Source organism: Hevea brasiliensis, chromosome 15, assembly GCF_030052815.1.
Source record: "Hevea brasiliensis isolate MT/VB/25A 57/8 chromosome 15, ASM3005281v1, whole genome shotgun sequence".
Taxonomy (NCBI): domain Eukaryota; kingdom Viridiplantae; phylum Streptophyta; class Magnoliopsida; order Malpighiales; family Euphorbiaceae; genus Hevea; species Hevea brasiliensis.
In genome coordinates, this window is record NC_079507.1 from 27,579,654 (window position 1) to 27,588,462 (window position 8,809).

The following is an 8,809-nucleotide window of genomic DNA, read 5'->3' on the forward strand; positions in this document are numbered from 1 at the left end:
CATCAATTTATTACTTGTTAGTGATTCATGCACTTGCGGGGTTGTAAAACCAACGAAACAAATTTTTAGCGCCGTTGCCGGGGATTTTTGGCTTTAGTAATATCAAGCGATATACAATTTAGCTGATTTAGACAATTATATTTATTATCTAATTTTATTTCACTAGTTGTATTTCTCTTCTTTTCTCTCAGGTGCCTGATCTGGTATATGACCAGAACAAGGCCATAAGAAGAAATTTTAGACTGTGATTCGAAGATAGATAGAACTGTGAGAGCCATCAGGAGGGAAAGGAAACATCAAAAGCATGATCAAGGAGATCCTAAAATTCTAACCATGGCCGATAATAATGACAGACAAAGACTCTTGAGAGATTACAGAGCTCCATCTGTCCAAGGATTTCAGCCCAGTGTCACTAGACCCACAGTGGAAGCCCACAACTTTGAATTAAAACCAGCATGGCTCCAAATGATTCAGTAAACCCAGTTTGCAAGTTCACCAATAGAAGACCCACACTATCACCTCCAGTGCTTTCTTGCCCTATGTGACACATTCAAGATGAATGGAGTGTCTGATCAAGCAATATCACTCAGAGCATTCCCATTCTTCCTTCGAAACAGAGCAAGGAAGTGGTTACTTTCTCAATCGGCTAGAACGTTCACCACTTGGGAAAACCTCTCTCAAGTTTTTCAAGCAAGGTATTTTCCACCTGCAAAGACTGAAAAACTGAGGCTTGAGCTCAACACCTTCAAACAAAAGGAAGGAGAATCACTCTATAACGCATGGGAAAGATATAAAGACCTGCAGAGGGAATGTCCACACCATGGCATAGAAGATTGGCTATTAGTGCAAAATTTCTATAATTGGGTTACTACCCTCTATAAGGAGCATAGTTGATTCAACTGCAAAAGGTGATCTAATAGAGAAAACAATGACACAAGCACTTGAACTTCTAGAAAGGGTTGCATACCATAATTATAGTGGTCAAATGAAAGAGGAAATGCAAGGAGAAATGCAGGGGTCCTGGAAGTTGATGCCCTAAGCATGATAAATGCTCAATTTGATCAACCCACAAAGAGACTTGAAAGAATGCAAGCCAGTGCAGTTGGTACAAATAGTCAACATGAGGACAGCTATGGAGGAGGACACATGAGTTCAGAATACAACAATTTCAATGAACCCTCCACAGAACAGATGGACTATGTGAATAATGGAGGAAACTTCAACTAGAGGCAGCCCAACAATCCATATTTAAATACTTACAACCCTGGATGGAGGAACCAACCAAATTTCTCATGGTCAAATCAGCAGAACCAGCCAATAAACAAGAAATAAAGGTGCAAACGACCAGCACCCTCTGGATTTCAGAACAGAGGTCAAAACTTTGCACAGCCATCACTACCTCTCTAATCTGAATAACCTGAACTAAAAATGACCATGGAAACCATGATAGAAGGATTCCTAATAGCTCAACAACAACAAAATGAATTGATTAAATAGCTAACTTTCAGAATGGACCAACTTGCTACTCATAACAAAATGCCAGAGAATTAAATTGGTCAGCAAGCAAGTTCTTTAAGTAAGGCCACTAACCAGCTGCCTAGCCAACCAGAAATGAATCCAAAGGAGCATTATAAGGCAGTTACACTGAGGAGTGGGAGAACTCTAGTACAACTAAAGGTAGAACCGACATAGAAAACCATATAAAAATCTAAAGGCCAAGCAGAAAAAAAGGAGGAAGAAGCAAAGAAAGATCAGGAAGAGGAAGCAAGGAAGACAAAAAAATTACTAGAGCCATACCAGCCTCCCCTACCTTTTCCTCAGAGATTTCAGAAAGCCAAATTGGATAAGCAATTTGGGAAGTGTTTAGAAGTTTTACAGAAACTTTATATCAACATCCACTTCACTGAAGCACTTTCTCAGATGCCATCCTATGCCAAATTTCTTAAGGAAATTCTGTCAAAGAAAAGAAATCTAGAATGCCACACCTTACCCCTCTGTAAGGCATAACATGATCCCGTAGAATACTTAATGAACTATCGAACTTCGCCTACCGATAACTCATTAAGTACCCTACAAGGGATTTTAAAACAATTTTCTTACATTTTGGAGGTGGTAAGCATTTTGGTAGGAATTAAAAACCATTTATTCAAAGTTTAAATACTAGTAAATATTTTTATCCATTTTAATTTTGCCGCAAATTTTATAAAAAATTTTAACAGAGTTCCGTTTATATTTGGAGAAAATAGTTCTTCAAATACCTGAAAAAAAAAAACACTTCCAATAATTTTCTCAACTCCCAACCTCCAATAAATCTCAAATCAACTCAACTCAATTAACTTCAAAATAATTCCACAATCCAAATCAAAATTTATCATCTCAAAATATTTACTAACTTCATTCACAAGGCATAATGTGACACCCCTTACCCGACTACAGTGTAGCCGAGCAAGTTATGCCACTCAGTGTGCCGAGCACTCTATTTTATCTTAATTAATTTATATCATGCTTTTGAATATAATTTGTGAAATATAATTTATTTAAGTCATTTATCGAAATTATAATTTATTTGAGGTTTCGAGAATTTTATAGAAAATCGTGATGCACTAAAAATAGAAAGCAGTTCTTGAACACTGTGAAAAACACTTCCTATGATCATATTCAATCATCTCATCACTCTCAAACTTCAATATCAAAATCTCAACATTTTTCACCATTCATTTCTCAATCATTCATCTCATGTGATAATCATGTACAAGTCACAGTTATGTATTCACTTTTCCTTTCACAAACACAATTTTCTTAACAATTCCTCTATTTGTCATTCATTCATTTCACATCATCATTAGACTCAAATCATAAATAAATTCTCACATGTGATTTATAATCACAATTTACAAGTACTTACATTAATACAAAACTATATTACATTTGTTTCAAATACACATGATAAAATAAGAGTTTAATTACAAAATTTACAAAAACCTCAAAATACAAAATGGGACCTAGTGTCCTACCAATGCACTGTGGATGGTGAGGTGACACGGACACTATGCAGATCGTGAACCGCCTTCTTGAATCTGTGGTCTACTGGGCCCTCTGTCCAAATCTTCAGTACCTACGCGTTGCAAAAGCGACGCGCTAAGCATAAAGCTTAGTGGTGCCAATAATACAAGAAAATATAATATGCAAATAAAAATAATAATTTCCTTGCCATTGTGCTCATAATAAATGAATAATTACTAACTTATTGTTTAGTCGAGGGCTAATCATGTTTTATGATAATAAATTCTTCATGCATTTCGTTAATTATTTTATTCATGATCTTGAGCTTCTTTGTATTTTTGGTAATCATTCCTGATACTTAATTTTCGTATTTCATTTAATAATCAGTTCAATCACAGTTATACTTTTCCATGCCCAAGTAACCTATACTGGACGACTGGACTGGATAACGGATCGTTGGCACTGGACATCGCGGTGCCTCGGGCCGTCATGCCATGGGACGCAGGACGTCAACCATGTATGCAGTCAATATGGCTAAAAAGCCATGATATCACATAATCGGGCATAAAAGCCATGAATACGGGCATAAAAGCCATGAATATGGGCATAAAGCCATGAATACAGGCATAAAGCCTTTCGCAGTACTGCTAAAACAATACCCTATTGGCATGCCAAACTATCCAAACCAATCTTGTTACGTATACGAGGGCATTTGATACTTTAAAATTCTTCAATCTTTGAATTTCAACTTTTGGTGTCACTATTCATTTCATTGGTCAATAAGAAAGTTGACTTTTGCATAGAAAGTAGGTACATTGACTTTGGCACTTCAAACATACCACATTTTTCATTTAAAACTTGTTGGAAGTGGTCACCTTTACCATTTCTAGGCTTAAACCAAGGGAAACAAAATTTTCAGTTTTTGAAGCTTAACTTTACTATTCCATTAAACACTGTTACAGTGGGAATTTGAGGAAATGGTAAACATGAAAGTTGTTCCTTATTTTGTCTAGTTGAATTTCTTTTTTTGAATCACTGCATTTGGAGTTCTGTAGCTCAAGTTATGGCCAAAATAAGTTTACTGTTCACGTGTACTGTTCCTGCTAAAATTTTGGGTTTTGGTAGATTTTGGTCCAACTTTGGTCAGTAATTTGACCAAGTTATGTTCATAATTTAGTCTAACTTTCTTCATATGAAATGTTCTACCATGCCTTAGGTTTCCATCGGTTCTAGAATCGCCTAAATCCGAGCTTTCTAGAGAGAGTTATAGCCATCCAAACATTACTATTCAAATGTAAATCTGCAGAGTTGCAGGTTTGATAACTCAACTTTGTTCAATAATTTGAATGGGTTAATGGCATAATTTGGGGTGATGTTCTCCATGAAAGTTGTTAGTCTATATCATATCTTGTTTCTGCAAAACTTTCAGGTCAATTGACCAACTCTACAGTGAGTTATGGCCAAATGAGCGATTCTTGTTCATTTGGTCATTCTCAGTCTTTGTGCAGGGTATCCGGATTGGGGCTAACTTTTGGTCCACTTGCTTTGGTCTTTTGGGCATGGTTTCTTCAGCAAAAATGTGCCATTATAAGCCTAGTTTCATTTCCAATTGGCCAAACACCAATTGGACCAACACAGCCCAAGATATGGCAGTCCAAGTGGACTGAAATTTGATCACCTGCTTTGCACTTACAAGGCGACCTACTCATTCCCTTTGCCATGCTACATTTCAGTCCAAATTATGGTCAACTTACCTAAAATGGTCACTAATTGACCCTTATAATGTTCTTTCACAATTTCATAAGCTAAATCCAAGTTTCACACCTCAAAACCCTAATTTCCATTATAAATTTTCACAACTACCTTAATTAATCACTTTCATTCCTTACATATACATATATATTTTTTAAACATACTCTCTAGTTCACTCTAAGTCCATCAAGACACTCAATCATGTTCCTTCTTTAGGGCTACCAAAAATCATGGTGGACATACACATAACTTTTATTCATTTAAGTTACAAATTCATACTTGTTTCAAGTCTCTAGCATGGGATTAAAGAGTTTTAAGTATATATGTGCACTAACCTCTTGTAGGGCAGAATTTTCCCAAGTTAATCTTCACTTTCTTTCCCTTTCTAGGCTGCCAAACACTTCCCAAGAGATAGAGACAAGTTTTTAGTGAAGGGACTTAGGGTTTATAGTGCAAATTCATGGGAAAATGGAAGTAATTAAAGAAAACTTCCATGGAGGGTTATGGAGGAGAGGATCACATTTTGAAGAAGAAGATGGCTGCTTGTTTTTGGTCTTCCTTGGTCTTTATTTATCTCTTTTATTAATTAGTCAAATGGTTACTTAATTGTGATTGGTTATGGCTTTTAAATGACATCATCAAGATGTCATAAATTGCTTTTTATTTCATTTTCCTTTTCTTTTATCCACTACTCATTTCCAATTTCATTTTAGTAATGTTTATTCATATTTTATGTCATATTAATTATTTACTCAACTGGGCAAGTCGGCCAAAAATCACCTCTGAAGGCGAAATGACCAAAATGCCCTCCGTTTGGCTTAACGGGTCAAAATTGTCTGTACCGATTGAAAAATTTTTCTAAATATTTTCTTGGCATTCTAATGCCATAGGAACCTCAATGACCCTTCTCTGGAATCCCAAAAATTATTTTATGAATTTTTCCCCGGGTCTAGGGCTCTTCGTTGCAAGAACCGCAACTTACCTCTGGTTACCCATCGCTTGGGCACCGGCTCATTTGACTTAGTTGCATTTTATTTCTAAAATTTTTTTCTAAATTTTTCTTATTAATATTTGAGTTAATTATGGTTCCTCACTTTAGTTTAAATATTTTTTTTCCAGAAGTTTTAGCTGTCCGGACCGACACCGGTCCAGACGATGGTATCTTGGAATTGCTACCGGGAGGATGTTAGAACTCTTCCCCTCTTATTTAAATTTCGTCCTCGAAATTCACTTAATGTAAATAGCCAAGGAGCTAATACCTCTTTATTTCTTCACCTTTCCGTGTTATCCTACTTCACTTTCTCCTTAGTCTCAATCCTATCCTCAAACAGTTATGTACTCATCCTTTTTCATCTTAAATACTGTCTCCTTCTAATCTCCATTCGCTATCTCATTGTCTCTTCACTCTCTTATTCCATACCTTAACCTAAAATAAACAGGAAATACAGATCTGCAATAGTGTCACCTCGACTCTTATGAATGCAATGCATGATATGCAATCTATCTAGGTCCAGAAACGCCTAAACCGTGTTTTGATACCACTAAATGTGACACCCCTTACCCGATTACAGTGTAGCCGAGCAAGTTATGCCACTTAGTGTGCCGAGCACTCTATTTTATCTTAATTAATTTATATCATGCTTTTGAATATAATTTGTGAAATATAATTTATTTAAGTCATTTATCAAAATTATAATTTATTTGAGGTTCCGAGAATTTTATAGAAAATCCGTGATCTGGCTAAAAATAGAGAAAACAGTTCTTCGGAACCTGTGAAAAAACACTTCCTATGATCATATTCAATCATCTCATCACTCTCAAACTTCAATATCAAAATCTCAACATTTTTCACCATTCATTTCTCAATCATTCATCTCATGTGATAATCATGTACAAGTCACAGTTATGTATTCACTTTTCCTTTCACAAACACAATTTTCTTAACAATTCCTCTATTTGTCATTCATTCATTTCACATCATCATTAGACTCAAATCATAAATAAATTCTCACATGTGATTTATAATCACAATTTACAAGTACTTACATTAATACAAAATTATATTACATTTGTTTCAAATACACATGATAAAATAAGAGTTTAATTACAAAATTTACAAAAACCTCAAAATACAAAATGGGACCTAGTGTCCTACCAATGCACTGTGGATGGTGAGGTGACACGGACACTATGCTTGAGCGTGAACTGCCTTATCGAATCTGTGGTCTACTGGGCCCTCTGTCCAAATCTTCAGTACCTACGCGTTGCAAAAGCGACGCGCTAAGCATAAAGCTTAGTGGTGCCAATAATACAAGAAAATATAATATGCGAATAAAAATAATAATTTCCTTGCCATTGTGTTCATAATAAATGAATAATTACTAACTTATTGTTTAGTCGAGGGCTAATTATGTTTTATGATAATAATTTCTTCATGCATTTCGTTAATTATTTTCTTCATGATCTTGAGCTTCTTTGTATTTTTGGTAATCATTCCTGATACTTAATTTTCGTATTTCCTTTAATAATCAGTTCAATCACAGTTATACTTTTCCATGCCCAAGTAACCTATCTTTGGGCGGGTGGATAGCAGTCGTTAACTTTGGACACCGCGGTGCCTCGGGCCGTCATGCCATGGGACGCAGGACGTCAACCATGTATGCAGTCAATATGGCTAAAAAGCCATGATATCACATAATCGGGCATAAAAGCCATGAATACGGGCATAAAAGCCATGAATACGGGCATAAAGCCATGAATACAGGCATAAAGCCTTTCGCAGTACTGCTAAAACAATACCCTATTGGCATGCCAAACTATCCAAACCAATCTTGTTAGGTATACGAGGGCATTTGATACTTTAAAATTCTTCAATCTTTGAATTTCAACTTTTGGTGTCACTATTCATTTCATTGGTCAACAAGAAAGTTGACTTTTGCATAGAAAGTAGGTACATTGACTTTGGCACTTCAAATATACCACATTTTTCATTTAAAACTTGTTGGAAGTGGTCACCTTTACCATTTCTAGGCTTAAACCAAGGGAAACAAAATTTTCAGTTTTTGAAGCTTAATTTTACTATTCCATTAAACATTGTTACAGTGGGAATTTGAGGAAATGGTAAACATGAAAGTTGTTCATTATTTTGTCTAGTTGAATTTCTTTTTTTGAATCACTCCATTTGGAGTTTTGTAGCTCAAGTTATGGCCAAAATAAGTTTACTGTTCACGTGTACTGTTCTTGCTGAAATTTTGGGTTTTGGCAGATTTTGGTCCAATTTTGGTCAGTAATTTGACCAAGTTAAGTTCATAATTTGGTCTAACTTTCTTCATATGAAATGTTCTACCATGCCTTAGGTTTCCATCGGTTCAAGAATCGCCTAAATCCGAGCTTTCTAGAGAGAGTTATAGCCATCCAAACATTAATGTTCAAATGTAAATCTGCAGAGTTGCAGGTTTGATAACTCAACTTTGTTCAATAATTTGAATGGGTTAATGGCATAATTTGGGGTGATGTTCTTCATGAAAGTTGTTTTTCTATATCATATCTTGTTGCTGTAAAACTTTAAGGTCAATTGACCAACTCTACAGTGAGTTATGGCCAAATGAACAGTTCATTTGGTCATTTCTGCAGGTGCTGTTGCAGGGTATCCGGATTGGGGCTAACTTTTGGTCCACTTGCTTTGGTCTTTTGAGCATGGTTTTTTCAGCAAAAATGTGCCATTATAAGCCTAGTTTCATTTCCAATTGGCCAAACACCAATTGGACCAACACAGCCCAAGATATGGTAGTCCAAGTGGACTGAAATTTCAGTCACCCTGCTGCACTTACAAGGCAGCCTACTCATTCCCTTTGCCATGCTACATTTCAGTCCAAATTATGGTCAACTTACCTAAAATGGTCACTAATTGACCCTTATAATGTTCTTTCACAATTTCATAAGCTAAATCCAAGTTTCACACCTCAAAATCCTAATTTCCATTATAAATTTTCACAACTACCTTAATTAATCACTTTCATTCCTTACATATACATATATATTTTTTAAACATACT

General features: G+C 35.6%; 1 non-coding gene across 1 annotated transcript; it reads right to left on the reverse strand.

Annotated features, from left to right (window-relative positions):
* Window positions 1-720: 720 nt before the first annotated feature.
* Window positions 721-827, reverse strand: LOC131174305 (small nucleolar RNA R71). The gene has a single exon (XR_009144553.1). It is a non-coding gene; the product is annotated as a small nucleolar RNA R71 (small nucleolar RNA).
* Between the last annotated feature and the right edge of the window lie 7,982 nt (window positions 828-8,809).